Source organism: Phocoena sinus, chromosome X (assembly GCF_008692025.1).
Source record: "Phocoena sinus isolate mPhoSin1 chromosome X, mPhoSin1.pri, whole genome shotgun sequence".
Classification (NCBI taxonomy): domain Eukaryota; kingdom Metazoa; phylum Chordata; class Mammalia; order Artiodactyla; family Phocoenidae; genus Phocoena; species Phocoena sinus.
Window position 1 is genome coordinate 35061566 of NC_045784.1, and position 17053 is coordinate 35078618.

Here is a 17053-nt window from a genome sequence, read left to right on the forward strand (position 1 = left end):
ACCCACCTACCTTTCCCTCTTTTCCACCTAACAGAACTTCTGTTTCCTATGAGAAACCTATTCTGTGTGATTTGGATGAAACTGACCTCATCTACACACACACACACACACACACACACACACACACACACACACACACACGTGCATGAGCCAGCTTCACCAATCAGAAAACATTATCCCTTCCTTTGGAAATAGTGATTATTTCTAGGTTGGGTACATGATGCAAGCTTAGCCAATCATCTACTCTTTCCTGAAAATTTGAACCTTGAGTTGAATGAACAAGTGTCAAAGGAACCACAGCTAAATCTTTATAAGGCTGGTGCCTGGAAAATATACTTTATGCATTCTTTTTATTTATATCCAGAGCTGACATGGTTTCCATCAGTCCCAAATTCTGATTGTCTTGATTATTTAGCTCTGTGAGCATTCTAGAATTTCTCTAATAAAACTGCTACGGATTGAATTGTATCTCCCCAAAATTCATATGTTGAAACTTTAACCTCCACCATGACTATACTTGGAGACAGGGCTTTTAGGTGGTAATTAACGTTAAATGAGGTCATAAGGGTGGGGCCTAATCAAATAGGATTGGTGACCTTCTAAGTAGGAGAGAGGGAGCCATCTCTCTCTCCACACACAATCCCTGAGGAAAGACTATTTGAGCACACAGTGAGAAGGTGGCTGTCTATAAGCCAGGAAGAGGGTCCCCACCAGAATCGACCATGTTGGCACCCTGATCTCAGACTTATAGCCTTCAGAACTGTGAGAAAGAAATTTCTGTTGTTTAAGCCCCCCAGTCTATGGTATTTTATTATGGTAGCCTGAGCAGAGAGACAAATACCATCTTCCTTCTCTTGTCAATGTCTATAACTTGCCAACCAAATAAGTCCTCATTTAGAAGTGGCAAAACAGCTGGTCAAATTGCCACCCCCTGTATCTTCAGAGACAAGCAATATGCCTATCCACACCAACTACTGGGCCTAGTAGGAAAATATCAGGGTGTTGTAGTGTGGGGGCTACTTCTTGTAGCTTTCCCCAAGGTCCTACAAGAAAGCCTATTCCATCTGAAAGCTTGAAAGGAGTAGCATATGCCTCTGCTAAGAGACTCTGCCTAATGTGGACAGCAACCCCAAATGGCTGAGAAACATGATCCAGACCATTGGGAGAACTGAAAAGGCCCTATTTTATGCCCCAAGCTAAAGTTAGAGCTCCTAAGGCAGTGGGGAGGGAAGCACAATGGGGGATAAAATTGGTCCCAGGAAGAGCTTTGTGGAAAATTGGAAATCTTTGACTACTTCCAAATATCTCCAGATGAGTACTCTTTGCCTGACAAAGGTAATAATTACCCTCATTGTAATGAGTCATTCACTCAAATTGAATTGGAGCTTTGAACTTGGAAGCAAGGGGCAGATTAACTGGGCTTTGCAACCAGCCTGTTGTTTTTATTGCCCAAATACCGAGGCCAAAATGGAAGCTGTTAGACTAAGAATGAGGGGTTACCTGCTGCACATTGAGACCAATTATGAAAAAAAAGAAGCCGCAAGGCCCGGGTACAGGTTCAAGAACTGAAACTCAACAAGGCCTTCAGCCTTGATTAGAGCCACTCCTAGGTTGTGCAGGGGCACCCACTCAAGTGCAGTAAATCCCCTACATACGAACCTTCAAGTTGCGAACTTTCAAAGATGCGAATGTGTGTTCCATCACTGTCAGGCGTGAGTGAAATTGCAGCTTACCCTCCGTGTCCTGTTGCTGACGATCCTTCAGCTCTACCATCTCCCACCTCCTCTCCCTCCTCCAGTCAGTAACTCTTCTTCCCTGTTCACTCGACGCCAGCCCCTGGATGCCAGCTGTTGTGCTGTACTACTGTACTTTTCAAGGTGCTGTACTGTGAGATTAAAAAGGTTTCCTTTATTTTTTGTGTTTGTTTCTTATGTATTATTTTGTGTGAAAAGTATTATAAACCTATTACAGTACAGTACTATATAGCCGATTGTGCTGGTTGGGTACCTAGGCTAACTTTGTTGGATTTACGAACAAATTGGACTTACGAATGCACTCTCGGAATGGAACTTGTTTGTATGTAGGGGACTTACTATATTGTTTTGGAGGGGGATGGGAGCTGTCCATATAAACAATTTAACTTTTTAATGTGCTACACAATTCATGGGCTCATGTGAGGTGTAGTGATTTATTGATGAAGATATAGAGTGATGGGTATAGAAGAGGTACTTACATATTTGTTCACTGTCCAATCAGTGCTTGTGAAGAGTCTTCATAGTATCCTGGCACCATCTCTTCCTGTTTCAGGTCCAGGAACCATTCTTTGTGTTCTTTATTGCCGAATGTGTCATTCCTGGACAATTTTTTATCTCTCACTATAAGAAAACGTTAGCAATGCTGTCATTACTCACAATGCCACAGCTCTTTGGAACCTGTTTGTATTGAAACTATATAGATCTTCTTGCCTCTTCAGTTCCATTTATTCAAACCTGGTTACATTACCCAGGACACTGCATCATCCACAGTGCCACCCATGGACCACGGCTTCCAGTGACTCTCTCAAAGGTCATTACTGTGTTTCATTGAGGATCATCACAAATGCAAGTCTTACTGAGTCTATGCAAGAAAATGTAAATGATGATTCATTGTCTGGTCAGATTAAATCTACTGTTTAGAATTTTATAGTTTAAACATAGAACAACACATCTTCCACTCCTACCTTCCCTTGATTTCTTTAGGCTGCCATCATTGCGTTCCTAGAATGTGATCTCTTTTGATGTTGACCTCGCCCCTGCTTTTCACACATCACCACCAGTAGGGAGATAGGCGAGGGGTCCATGGGCTAATAGAGAAGAGTAGTCCCATTTGTGCAAGGAATGTCCATCCCTTCTCCTGCATGGCTTGATATCAGCCCGGGAGAGCCCCAAATTGCATCCATTGCAGACAAGAGAGGACATAGAGCAGAAAGGTCCATTGACATTATGGAGCAACAGTCAGAGCATTGCATCCTCTTGGCCAGAGTGATTGGTTCAGAGCAGGACGTGTCCCAAAACAGACCAGTGAGTCTTCCCTGGGATATTTCTACTGAAACAATCAATGTAGTGTTTGTTTTTTGAGATTATAAGTTGTAAGGACAGAAAAACTGGAGCGGCTTGAAGCAATATTTCCCAGCTGTTTTTAGTAGGAGAGAATGAGGTTTAGGAAGAGAAAGCAAGGACAAGCCAAGCAAAGGCCAGAGATGAGAGCCCAATAAGCTCAGTTACTTGAGCTAACAAATCCCCTTTGGCTTGTTGTTTGCCCGGTTTCTGGTTTAAAATGGGTCTCTGTCACTTGCAACCAGAAGATTCTTGACTCATACATTGAGAGAGACAGAGAGAGAAAGAGAGAGAAAGCGTGTGTGTGATCCCAGCAGAAACAGAATGATTGAGAATTGGATTTCTATGTAATTGGTAGTTAGGTGTTTATTGTTCTTGTTTTAATAAATGAAGAAATGAAGACACAGCGATTAAATAATCCTTCCAATATCACACAGATAGAAAGCGACAAAGCCAGGATTTGATATATTTTGTTCCTAAGCTGATATTCAATATGAATTCAAATGGGATAATGAAACAAGAAAAAGCCTTTAGCACTTGGGTTCCCCAAACTTATCTAGTGTTTGACCACCTGGTAGGTGGGAAGAGGGTAGAAGGAGCACAGCAAAAATCCCCTTACTCAGGGATGCCTTCACCATCTAAGTTCTCTTTTTCTTTTCTGACTTTCTCCCCCTAGCCTAGTGCTGGGAGGCCTGATCTCACAGCATTACGCTGTCTCATGTCTAAGGGCTTTGGAAGTCTAGGCTCTGTAACTTTCATGACTGAGCTAGCAAAACTTAAAATTCCTTTCTCTAATTATTTGCTCAATTATTTCTGGCATAGGTCAACAAATACCGCTGATTAGAAATGAAGGGTTCCTTTTGGAACCTGGGGATTTCTTTCTTGTTTTGTTCATTCTTCCCTTTCTCCTCCCTCCCTCCCTCCCTCCCTCCCTCCCTCCCTCTCTCCCTTCCTTCCTTCCTTCCTTCCTTCCTTCCTTCCTTCCTTCCTTCCTTCCTTCCTATCTGTGTACTTATTTATTTTTTCATTATGTTTGATCAGATATCTCTGTGTGTCTGCAGTGGGAGCATGGTGAGTGCCTTCCTGGCTTGCTCTGCCCACCAAGTTATTGAAACACCGCAGATCTTTCGCACCCCTACCTCCCACCAGGTTATGGGTTCACTCGGACTGCCTTCATTCTGAGTTTAAGGAAAGCTGGGTCATCGGGGTTCCAGTTGTGATATCAGGGGGTGAGTTTGGAGAAGCGGGGTTTGCAGGGCTTGGGACTGCCCAGGGATAGATTGTGGTCCGGCGTTGGTAAGCCTGGTCCTGCCTCTATCCCGAGAGGCGTTGCGTCTATCAGATAAATCCTTTCTGTTACGAGGAGCCCTAATTAATGCATGAGCTGATTTGTTCTTCCCTGCTGAGGATTTCAGATGAATGATTACTGGGTGCCACATGTGTTATCTCTTATGTATCTTTAATAAAATTAACAATGGCTACAATTTGCAGTCCCCTCGCTGTGTTCGGGAGCCCTGGGCCAAGCCCTTCACATTCATGATTCCATTTAACCCTTGCACCACCCTATGAGGCAACTCTTGGGCATTATTTCCCTCACCGCATAGAGGAAGGAACTGAGGCTCAAAGAGTTTCAGTAAATTTCTCAAGGTCACACTGTTAGAAAGAGGTAAGGCAGGTTTCACACCAAGGCTTGTTTGATTTCATGGCACTTAACCACTTGCCATCGTGCTGTTATGTTTTAATGTTAAGGGGAAGTGAGAAATTTAATAATAGAACTTGGGCAAGGTGGCAGTAACAATGAGGTAGCGCTGTTGCATCACTCTTACAACTACCCTCTTTCAATCCCCTCATACTCCAGAGGTGCTCAGAACACTGATGGGGCTGAATGAGCAAGGATGGTATGCCTAGGAAGGCAGCAGACTCCTGATTCCCAAGTTGGTCCAGCCAAGTAGGGGATGCCATTCCTGCCTTAAGGTTGTGTCATGGAGGGAAGAGGAAGGGGATGGGCTGGGAACTCCTGCTGGTCTAGAGAGCTAGACACCAGCCAGCTCTGCGACCTTGGGGAAGTTCCTTAACCTCTCTGGGCTTCCCTGTTTTGCACCATGGGGAGGTTAGGCTATGTGTGTTGCTGGTTCAGGCAGCCTATGACGCACTGATTGTAAGAGAGGCAAACAGAGACGGCTGTCCCAGATAACACAGGCTAGGCAAGTGTCTGAGCCTACCGGCCCCACCTGGGTGCTTGCCCTCCAATGTTGTGTCCGTTCTCCTCTGGCTTTCTGACGCTGCCTTGTGTCACCATACGGTTCCTCTTCACTGTGAGCCATCAGCTGTCAGCTGTGTCCAGTGCTTTGCTCCAGCAGGGTGGTGAGGGCCTCGGGCTCACATTCTCACGCCCTTGCTTATTAACTCTCTGTGCCTCGGTTTCCTCACCTGCAAAATGGGAATAATCCTGGTGCTTTCCTTGTGGGGTTGTCTGAGGACTAAAGGAAATATTCATGTGAAATGCTCAGCCTTCTTCCTTTGGTGCCAGGCACATGGACCTACTCCTTAAAAGTTAGCTATTCCTAGCAGCAGTTAGGCTTAAGTCGGCACACGTTTGCTGAGTGCCTCCTAAGAGCCAGCCCTGCAGGCCTGTGCTGGGGGGACGCAGAGAGACACAGCCGTGGCCCCTTATCCCAGAGTAGCCGGTTGTGCTCACTAGAAATGGACGCTAAGGCAGAGTCTGGGGTATGAGGTATCTGTCGGGGATCAACACCTATGAAAAGGAGGAGTTGAAAACAAGACCGTACAGAGGAAGAACTGGAAAGGTGATGCAGGCCTGAAGAAACCTCAGCCAGCCCAGCAGGGAGCTCTGGAACGAGTGTTGTCCCTAAGAGTGTCCCACGTTGGACCGGAACGGCAAGACCTTCATATCCCTGCCTCACCCACTCAGCAGAGGAGGGCCACCCTGGAAAGGCCATGACCCTGGGTGAGGCAGCTCGGGCAGACCCTGAAGGGCTGTGTGCGGGGCTGGACAGCAAGTCCGCCCTTGAACGGGGATCTGAGCAGTGTGCTGGAGTATTGACCACGCTCAAGGAGTTTATAAACGGCAGAGGGCACAGGGAGGGGAGAAACCAATGACAGGGTTGACCAGGGAAAGTTTCCCAGAGCTTGGCTGAGCCAAAGACAGCCTTGCTACAGGGAGAACTCAGGTTCTCATAGAGAACCAGTGGAAAAGTAGATCTGTGCCCTATGCCCGGTTGGAGTGGCACACTGAAGACCTACGGAGGGAAGTTAAGCCCAAGGTCAGAAACCTGGGGGACCAGGGGGCCTGGGAGAAGAAAAAGCCAGGGCAAGCAGGCCTCATGTCCTGACCTACCTGCGAGCCACGGATGGGTGTCAGCCGCCTGGCACAGTGGGGAGCCTGAAGGCCTTAAGCCTGGACCTAGGCCTGATAAGGTAAAGACTCAATTAAATAGGTGTCATGAGAGAGAATCCAAAAACTTTCTATGGCCCCCCTGAGATACCTGTAAGGAAAAGTGAGACCACATTTTTAAATCGGCAAGAAAGACCATACAAATGGCCCCAGACACTCTCTGACTCCCTGTTCAATGTGTTTCCTTCGTCTGTTGTCTGTGCATCATGATCTTAAGCACAGCAGTGATCTCAACATACTAAAACAGCCCACTTGGGGCGAATGTGCTGAGTGGGAGGAGGGGGCAGTGGCTTCCCAGCTCCGTCCCGTTAGGAATTTGGAGATGCAGGCTGGAGGCAGGTTGGCGAGGGCCGTGCCTGCCAGACAAGGAAGGTGCACTTGCTTTGGCAAACACTGGGAAGTGTCTGAAGATTTGGGGGCCTGGGGAGTGCTGGAGAGATCAAACCTGGGCTTCAGCAGGGTCCATTTGCTAGCAGTACGCTAGATGTTCTGGAACAGTGGGAGGCCGGAGGTGGGCGCGTAGTACTGAGGGCTGATCATCTCAGGCAAGGAGGTGAGGGAGGGGGCCTGAGCTGGGGGAGGGTTTGGTAGGGAGAGGGACTGGGTATGAGAGACAATGCAAGGCACCCGCGTTTCTGAACTTGGTGATGAAGAGAATGCCGGGTCCCTCTAACAGCAATGGGGTCTAGAGGAGGAGCTGGTGGGTGTGGAAGGGAGCTGGAGTGAGAGAGCAAGAGGGAGGGGAACAGAGCATTTCCTTTGGTTGTGAGATATTAATGGGAGGAAAATTCAGAATTTCTTATGCGTAACCTAGGTTGTGTCTCCCAGAAGGAAACCATGAGATGAGGATTTGTGTGCAAGTGATTTAGTAAGGAAGTGCTTCCGGGGGCAGACCCGCAAGGGAGAAGGGGAAGCAGGAAAAGGAAAAGACAAGGGAAGGAACCAAGCAGGGCAGGCACTCAAGCAAGTCCCCTCCTGGCCTGACCCACACGGCGGCTCTTCACGGGAGCCGTGCCTCCCAGTCTAAGCGAGCTGGGCTTCCACACTCCTGCCCTCATCAGTCCAAGAGCCACCAAGGGGGTAGGGCAACTCCAGGCACGTGCAGCTACCTGCACAGGTGTGCACAGTGGCTCTCGTCTCCTAGTCTGAGGGCTGTCCTCCTAAAGCACAGCGTGGGTGCTGGGTGTTAGAAGTAGAAGCACAGTGAGCGAGCCGGGTGCTCACACAAAGGGTCAAAAGGGATCCAAGGGGATCAGGGTGGGACACCAACACTGTCTGCTGGCACGAGAGCACTGTCTTGAGAAAGAACCAGTGGCGCCAGCGAGTGTCCTAGCCGCGCTGATCCTCGCCCTCCTCCAGCCATCTGCTGCTTCAAGGAATCGAGTTTGGAATCCTGGGCCAGTGTCTGTTTTGCTATTTCACCTCAGATTCACCCTTCTCCATAGACATCGGGGAGCCAGAAAGAGCATTTCTCGATGCCAAGCACCTAATGGGCTGCGATGTGCCCTGATGCTCTGGCATGGGGGGAGGCATCCACCCAGCCCTGCAGAGGGCTCTGGGTTCCAGCTGATTATCAAGCCCAGTGCCGTGGCTTCTGAGATGGCCATGAGTGCCTCGGCCCCCTGGCAGCCCTCTCTAAGGCAGCCACTTGTCAGCCGTCAGAGACTGGCCCCGGCCCCCTGGCTGATGCTCCTAGCCCGTTAGAACTTGCTGGAAGATTCAGGAAACGGAGGATACAGGCGCGCCGCAACCACATGTGAATTGTGTTGGCCTGGACCACACTGAGCTCAAATCCAAAGTGAATTAAGCCAGGCTCCTGGCAGGGAGGATGCCTCCTCCTTCCTCGCAAAGAAATAACCATGAGAGCCACAGGAATACAAAGCCAGGCTAAAGAGCCACCTCCTCAGACCTTCCCACTTATTCAGGCCTGCGCTGTGAGTGCTGGGCAAAGCACAGGGCCAGGGCCTCTGAAAGGTTAACTCCTGAAACAGAGGGCTTGGTCGGGGATCCTGCTCCAGCCTCCTCTGGCTGCCTTCTGTTCTGACAGGTCCGTGTCTAAGCCATACGGCTTGTTCTATATTTTGCGTCCCGCTCCTGCTTATATGCACTCCTGGTCGCAGTCCCCCATGGCCCCTGCCCACCTCACTCCTAGAGAGAGAGGGAAGCAGGCTTGGCTTTGCCCTCAGCTTCCAAGCAGCAAAAGAGAAAACAGGAGGCAGCCGTCTTTTCCCAAAGGCCCCGCCACCATCGCTCTGTCCACCTTCCTGTGGGAGAGCAGTGCCCTGTGAGCTCGCTGCTGCCCATCTCTGGGACTGCCTTGTCCCCGGTGGGTGGGTGGGTGGGTGCAGCCTGGAGCCAGGTTGTCAAGGTGGCGCTTTTTCCCCTGTGTGGACCATGCTGACATTTCTCAACACCCCCTACTTCTTCCCGCTCTTCGGTTTTTCTTAGGTTTGGCATCCTTCCAATCCCACAGGAATTCAGCTGATAAATGAATTCATACTCAAAGGTTATTGACTTAATTTGTCACCCCCATCCAGGAGCTATTTGCACTGAAAAGAGATCCACAAGGGAGAGGGTGATGTTTAACTGCAAAGCACGCCTTTCTAAGGGGGCTGGGGGGAGTTAGGCAGTGTGGCCTTCGGGCAGCCCCCTTCAGATCACCACCAAGGTGATCCTTTCTCTCCGCAAATTCCAGCTGCAGGGATTTCCCAACTTGAGTGTGCACTGGGATGGCCTGGGGTGCTTGAGACAGACTACGGATTCCTGAGCCCTAGAGATTTGATTAAGTAGGTCTGAATGGGGCCCAGGCATCTAAATTTTAATCCACTCATCACTTTCTGATGAAAGTGGTCCATGGACCATATTGTGAAAAATACTTGGGTATCAGTTTCCTCGGGCTGTCATAACAGAGGACCACAGACTGGGTGGTTTAAACAACAGAAATTTCTTTTGTCACAGTTCTGGAGGTTAGAAGTCCAAGATCAGGGTGTCAGCAGGGTTGGTTTCTCCCGAGACCTCTCTCTCTAGCCTGCAGACGGCCGCCTTCTCACTGTGTCCCCACGTGGTATTTGCTCTGTCTGTGCACACTCCTGGGGTCTCTTGGCATGTTCAAATTTCCTCTTATATGGACACCAGGCAGATGGGATTAAGGCCCACCCTAAGGGCCTTATTTTAACTTAATCATTTATGTGGCAGCTCCAAATGCAGTCACGTTCTGGGGGTTAGGGCTTCAACATATCAATCTGGGGGGAGGGGGCACAGTCCAGTCCCTAACAGGCATGTAGAAACAACAAAAACAAAAAGGCATTCATAAAGGCAGGGGCAGCAGAAACCAAGTTCTCCATTCTTTCCAGCAACTGCAAGAGAGAAAATCTACCCAGGTTGAAAGAGGTTGTGCAGAAAGCACTGGGGAGAGACAAACACCTCGGCTCACCCTCTCAATTGCCTTTTCTGCTGTTATTCCTGTTATTCCTCCTCGGTTTAGAAACAGCCTTTCTTCTTTGAGCTTCTTGGGAGAGAACAGTCTTTGGCGCTGGCACCAGCGTGGCTGCCCGAGGCAGCCCTCGCCTCTGCCTTCGAGGATGTTTCTGCCCCCAGAAAGAAGCCGAGGACCCTTCACCCTCCCCATTCATCATCACCACGGGCAATCTAATTACAACCTTGTCTTAAAAGAGGTACTCACTTCCAATGGAGACTTCTTCCTTATGAAAACGTAACACCTTGAACTATGTTTTTATGGCCCCCTTTTTGAAAAATAAGAAAGGAAATTAATTAATTTCCTTGTACACGGGAAAGACTCATGAGGTCTTGCTTGGGTTTGCGCGGAAAGGATGCTCTCTCTCCCTCTCTCCCTCCCTCCCTCTCTCTGCCTCCTGCTGTGTGACAGTGAAATGCTAAAATGATTTTGGCAGGAGAATATTCTCAAAGGCTGTTTTTATTTCAGCAGCAGAAGAGTATCTCAGAACGCAGGCTGCACCTCTGCCCTGTGGGGCTGTTTCTAATTGCAGAGGTGAGCTGCAGAAATCCTTCCCCCAGCTGGGTGGGGAGAAAGCGGCCAGAAACCTAAGAAAGATAATCGTGTCTGCCATGCTCAGCGCTCACCACTTAAAGGAATTAACTTGTTGGAATAAAATATTTCTATGGGTTCAGAAAACTATGCTTTAGAATAATGAGGCTGACCCCTTCCTCACGTACCGCAATCACTGGGGTTTGTTTCTTCTCTCTCTAATCACAACATGCGATCTTCCTCTTTGCTCACACCTCTGTAGGCAAGACTGGCTGCGAATACTTTAGATTATCACCTTCTCATTTTCAGTGTGAAATAATTGCCCAAGGATGGAAGCTGACAAACAAGCATGTGGATTTCGGAAAGCAGCCCACTTGTTATTTGGGATAGCCTAAGCGGAATGGAGACAGGTGCATGCTGTCTCAACTGCTCCCACCTCATGCTCACCCCTTTAGAAAATGAGTTGTGCTTTCGCAGACCTGGATTGATTTAAAATTTTGAAGACGGTGGGGATGCTGATATGTTTAATTAAAAACCTGTACTATCCAGCAGTGTAAAGGTATGAGGTTCTGGGGTGGGGTGGGGGGGTAAGCCCCAAGGGATTCATTCTTAGCCCCACTTCTTACTGGCTGTGTGGCCTTGGGCAAATTATCTAACCTCTCTGGGCCTCAGTATTTTAATCTATAGGGATGAGACAATGATGATGATACTTTATGAGATGGTGAGGGCTGAATGAGTTAGTACAGGTAAAATGCTTAGAACAATGATCAGCCTATAGTAAATAGTAGATATTCTTACTTATGCTCTTGGAAAAGGAAGAGGGGATGCCTTCTTTCTCTCCATCAAAAATATTTGTTAAGCATTGTGGTCGGGTATAAGGAAAAGTAACTAAGGCCCCTGCCCTCAAGGAGCTCATAGTTCAGGGCATGTGCCCGATGTGTAAACAACTTACTAAAATACACGACAAATTGGAGGAGGTGCTGAGTGAGGGTAATAGGAATGTCGAATGGGGGCTATAAGAGGAGAAACACTTAATTGGAGGAGAAGGTGGAGGATGGCGTCATGAAGGAGGTGGCATTTAAGCTGGATCTTGGCAGGATAAAAGGTCTCTGTAAGCAGAAAACAAAAGAAAGATGTTCCAGGCTGTGGGATAACCAGGGACACGGGCAAGGGAGGAGTCCATGGCACCTTTAGAGAAAGGCAAGGATCCCGTGATGTTGAGACGAAGGAATGGAGGGGACCTGGGGCTGGAAGGGTAGTTGGAGGCCTCCCCTGTCCTGCAGCAACCTGGCATCCTGATTTTTATTTCCAGGAGAAAGAACTGGAAACGATATCGGAGTAGTAAGTGTTCCCCGTATTTTCCCACTGAAAGAGTTAGAGAAAAAAAATTTGAATAATGAGCAAAATCCTATAGTTAACAACTCTCATTTAGCAGAAAGAGCCCCCCGATTCTGTCCATACAGGTCATTTATTGCACCCAGAGAAATCTTTGTAGTCACTACAAAAGTGCAGCTACCTCTGGGGTACGATGCAGCCGCTATTTAACTGTCACGTAACATGACAATCGAGTGTCCTATTAGAGCAAAAATTTAATTGTGAAGACGGGTACCATATTTAACTGCAATCCTGGGGGGAGTTTAGGTTGACAGGCTGTAATTACCCAAACTGGAACCTGGCCAGGACACACCTACTCTTTGCCAAAAGAGCTATGGGGGTTTCAACCACGGCAGGCGGGCCGGAGGAAGCTGCGGGTTCTGGAGGGTGGGGAATCGGCACTTGCGGCACCACAGCGCCCCCTAACAGAGCTCCGGGCCAGCGCAGGCGCTGCGGGGAGCCGGCCTCTCCTGACCCTCCGCACTCCCGGTGGCTTCCCAAGCCCCTCCCCGCGTCCACCTGGCTGCAATCCATCATGGGTTATCAGAAACTTTCCATTTAAGGCTGCGTGGCCGTGGATTCTGCAGGCAGGTTTTTGCTGGGTCTTATCTGTGTCTGTCTGTCTGTTTGGCCCTCTCTGTGTGCCTCTCCCCAGGTCCTGCTGTTTCTCTCTTATCATGACGGAAGTGCTTGTCCTGATAAAATAATTACCCACCAGAGCACAGTGGTTCTGATCACCAGCTGCTGTTTCTACATAGAGATCAATTAGAGGCATGTTTTCACTGGGGAAGTGGGTTGGTAGGGCCCGTTTACTAAAAATCCCATTAGGATTCTTACTGTGAAATGCATTATACTTTGGTCTTCCAATGCAGTTGCTACAGGCAAAAAGAAAAATTGGGCCAAGATGAGGTGGAAACGTGGCTTGCTGATGTCACTGAAGGGTTAAAAGGGAGAAAGTTCTGGGCCGTGAGCAGCAGTGTGAATAAATGTGGTCTTAATTTTAAGGTTATGGATTTTTTTAGAAGCCTTGCTTTTTGTCCTCAGAAGTCTTCGCATTCATATCAGTTAAAAAATAATTTAGACAGAAAATAAATGTTGCAGGAAACTCAAATTATTATGTGCATTTTAAATAAACCTTTGTTTTCTGCCGCAGACATAGCATATGAATAATAACATTAATAATGATCACTATAATTTGTCAACTGATGATCTTTTCCCTCAGACCTTCCAGGCTCTTGGTTCCCAGCCTGGCTATTTAACTTAGCCGATCCTCCTTCAAGAGGGGAGCTGATGATAACAGCCCTTACTCCCTCTGCAGGGTGGAAAAGCCCAAAAGCCCAGGGTTCTAGTCCCAGCTCTGCCCTAATTAGCTGTGTGACCTTGGGCAAGTTGTTTAACATCTCTGGCCAGCTGTCAAAGGACGGCATGGTCTCTCAGGGGGATGAGTGGAGCTATAATGTGAAAAATGAACAGCAATGTAGTAATATCACCTGGGAAGATATGTTTTCCTTTTTTTTTTAAAGATAAAAGTTCTGAAAAATAGAAACAGACTCAAAAAGCAACTTCAACAAAGCAGTTATTAGATGGGGCACAGGAGAAAGTTAGATTAAGACTAATTTTTCTTTTTAACGTATGGGATGTTTTCTGTTTCGTTTCTAAGGACACGCACACGTGCATACACACATAGGTATACTTTGATCATAGGGAAATCCACTTAAAATGGTCACTTTTCTGCTTCCCCGGAAAGAGATTTTTATTGCGCTACAAAAGCAACAATAACAACATTGTAGTATTAGTTTCTACTTAATTCTTCTAATTGTATAAAACTGTCCAGATACTACCAATAGAAGAATAATATGTAAGGTTGAACCATATGAAATTGCCATTTCTAAAGGTCAAAAAGAGTTGAATATAAGAAATTTCATACGGTTCAAACAAATATATATATATATATATATATATATATATATATGGTGTATGTATGTATTAATATATCTGCTTTATGACATATAATACAGCTGAGAGGAGTGTGATTCTTCTGTATTCTTATTTCTCTAGCAAATATTTTCGCAGTGAAAGATTGGTACGCCGTTCATATTCCTGTCCTCATACTAAGACGACATAAGACTTACTAACAGAAGACACTTCTTTAGCATCCCAGGTTACATTTCTAAACATGGGGACAGTCCCCGATTTGGTCCTATAAGAGTGGAACGAGAAGCTAATACGTTGGGAAGATCACTCAGAGGCACTAGCAGGGCTGCTGGCTCCCAGCGAAGGGAAAGGGTGCCCTGCACACCTGGGGACAGCGATCCCAGTGGAGTTGGCCCAGCGGGACCTCTTTGCACAGCTTCACTCAGAGGATTGAGATCATAGTATATGTCCCTGGGGAGAGATGCTTTTTAGCAGAGTTTATTGGCAATTATTTTTTATTAGAGATTTTAAAAATTAAAAATACAAGTATTATACCCAAGAATGATTTCAGGAGCAACTCATGTAATAGAATATTCCAGGATATTTTCAAAAGAAAAAGATGGGGCTGCTGAGGGTAGGGAAGCTTCCATGTGAGTGCATTCCAAAATGAGTAATGAAACAGTACTTCCAGAGAGGAGCAATCAAATTTTACTTCCTTATGTTTATTTATGTACTTACGTCTTTATTTGTTGCTTCTCCCACCTCCGTAAAACAGCCAGAGTAACCAGACCGAGTGCTCCTAAAACACATTTTTCAATGGAGGGAACTATAAATTTTCATTGTGAAAAGTCGATACGTTATGGGAAAGTATAAAAGAAGAAAGTAAAAATCACCTGTAACCTCATCCTTCAAAAAGCATGATTTTAGAGCACTTTTACTGAGACTTTTTCTACACGCGCACACTTTAAAAAATGCTCAAAAGAAACAAATCATTCTACACCTCCAGTCTCCAACTTTCTTTGTTTCCTTTAGTGACACCTACATGCCATGGATACCTTTCCATATCAATAGGTATAAAGCTATTGACCTTTTTAAAGTGACCGCATAGTATCCAACTGTGTGCTTAACCAATCAGTCGCTGATACACATTTAGAGAGCTTCCAGTTTCGCTACTATAAACCCCGCTGAGGTAACCAATCTTATCGTACACATCTTTGTGTACTTGTTTGATTATTCCTTAGGATTCATTCCCAGAGGTGGAATCTCTAACTCAAAGGACAAGGCTTCCGTTATTCATTGCCAAATTGCTCTCCAGAAAGACTGTGCCTATTTACAGTCCCATTAGTGGCAAATGTAAATACCCATTCCCGTTCACTTGGCCTGGTGATGATCTATATGTTTTATCTTTGCCAATCTGATAAATGAAGAATTATATTCATTCAGCCTCACTGGTAATCAAAGAGATGCCAAATAAAACAGCACATCTTTACATATGTAGTCAACTGGTATTTCTTCTTTTCTGGATTACCTACTTATGCCTTTTGCCCATTTTTCTATTTGGATATTCCTCACTTTCTTATTGATTGTAAGAGCACTTTACATATTAAGGGTCCTCTTCTTTCAATTGCCATCTATGTAAAACATTTTTCCCAGTTTTTCATTTGTCCTTTCATTGTTTATGGCTTTTTATAGTTTTTACAATGCTGAAGTTTTTACATTTTTATGTATTAAAGCAGTGAACATTTTTCTTAGAATTTCAGTCTTCAGGGTCACTCTAGAAAGGCAACATATTTATCTGCATTTTATTTTTCCAGTCGTACTGAGGTACACGACAGTTACAGCTCTCTTTTCCCTCCAAATCACGTTTCTCGTTACTTTCCAGAGGTTCTGGAATGAAAGCATAAGGGACCTTGGAAACCAGAGCAGAGGAAACATGACTATTAATAGTAACACTTGACATTTCTATTTTCAGTGTGCTATAGGATGACTAATTAGTCTCCCCTTCAACTTAGCCCCGAGGGTCACCCTGGCCGCCATTCGTTCACACTACAGGCCACTGAGGCACAGGACAGAGAAAGGTGTGGCATTCCACTTTGTGGGTAACACTCTACCCGGCCAGGACTTAAATCCAAGCTCCCCATCTGTGCTTAAATCAAGGTGAGGCAGTTTCCTCCACAGAGACTGGTAGAGTCCCAGGATGCACTCAGCTGGTGGGGATGAGTTCTCTGGATGAAACTCCATGCTTTCCCTTCCCCCTCCCCCCAAAAGGGAAATCATATAATATATAGGAAGGTTTGCAACCTGGGGTTTTCTGACTTTAACTTGAGCCTCAGAAGGGATTGTACCACTTGTTAATTCACCGTTAGAATTTGACTATCAGGATGCCTACTGCAAGAGTTAAGGAAGACGAAGAAAACAGGGGGAAGTGAGTGGACAGAAAATGCCTTCTAACTTGGTGAAAGGTGTGCTCCCAAGGCCACCTCCCTTGAAACTCATTCCTACCACAAAGGTCGATTGCATGCTGGGAGCTGGGCTAGGGGCTGGGGTTTGGCAGCTGCAACGGAGTCTGACGTGTCCTGTTGTGTGGATTGTATGGACAGTACAAGGTTCTACAGCAGCACAGAGGAGAGGCTTCCTGGAGGGGTGGCCTCTCTGCTGAGATCCGATAGATGCACAGGATTTTGTCAGGAAAGGGCAAATCTTTGGGGTGGGAGAGATGCAGGCAACGTGCAAATGTTCGAGAGGCGTGGAGTGGGAGGGAAACCAGGAGAGCCAGATTCAGAAAAAATAAAGGCCTATAGCAGTGCTTCTTCTATTATCTTTGGAGAAGGACTAGGCTTTTTCCCCTCCGGTGGGTCACAGGCAATATTTTTGTAATCAGATGCAAGAAAAAACGGATTAACACAAAATTAACAGACATTCAAAATACAAACTCCATTTTTATTATTAGATTCAGCAGACAAAAATTATTGTCGAATTGCTATAAAAGTTTTGATTATTCTTAATTTCTGTACTTATCTCGTTGCAGACCAGCAGCAGTTTGCCTTCTGGTACGGGTCCACAAAACTTGCTGTTTGAGCAGTGCTGAGCCAGAGCATTCTGGGAAGGAGATGGGGTTGGCAGTGTCAAATGCTGCCAAGGCGGTAAGTAAAATGCAGTTTGGTAATCCTTCGAATGTAGCAACAGATGCATAGTTGCAAAGAGCACTTTCACTGGAGTGGTTGAAGAGTTCAGCAGCATTCGCAGCGA

General features: G+C 46.4%; 1 long non-coding RNA gene across 1 annotated transcript in view; it reads left to right on the forward strand.

Moving 5' to 3' along the window:
- LOC116748123 overlaps window positions 1–17053 on the forward strand; it is a 222801-nt gene that overhangs the window by 14138 nt on the left and 191610 nt on the right. Inside the window, exon 2 of the long non-coding RNA XR_004348168.1 lies at window positions 16833–16947. This is a non-coding gene — a long non-coding RNA (uncharacterized LOC116748123). The remainder of the gene's footprint in view (window positions 1–16832; window positions 16948–17053) is intronic.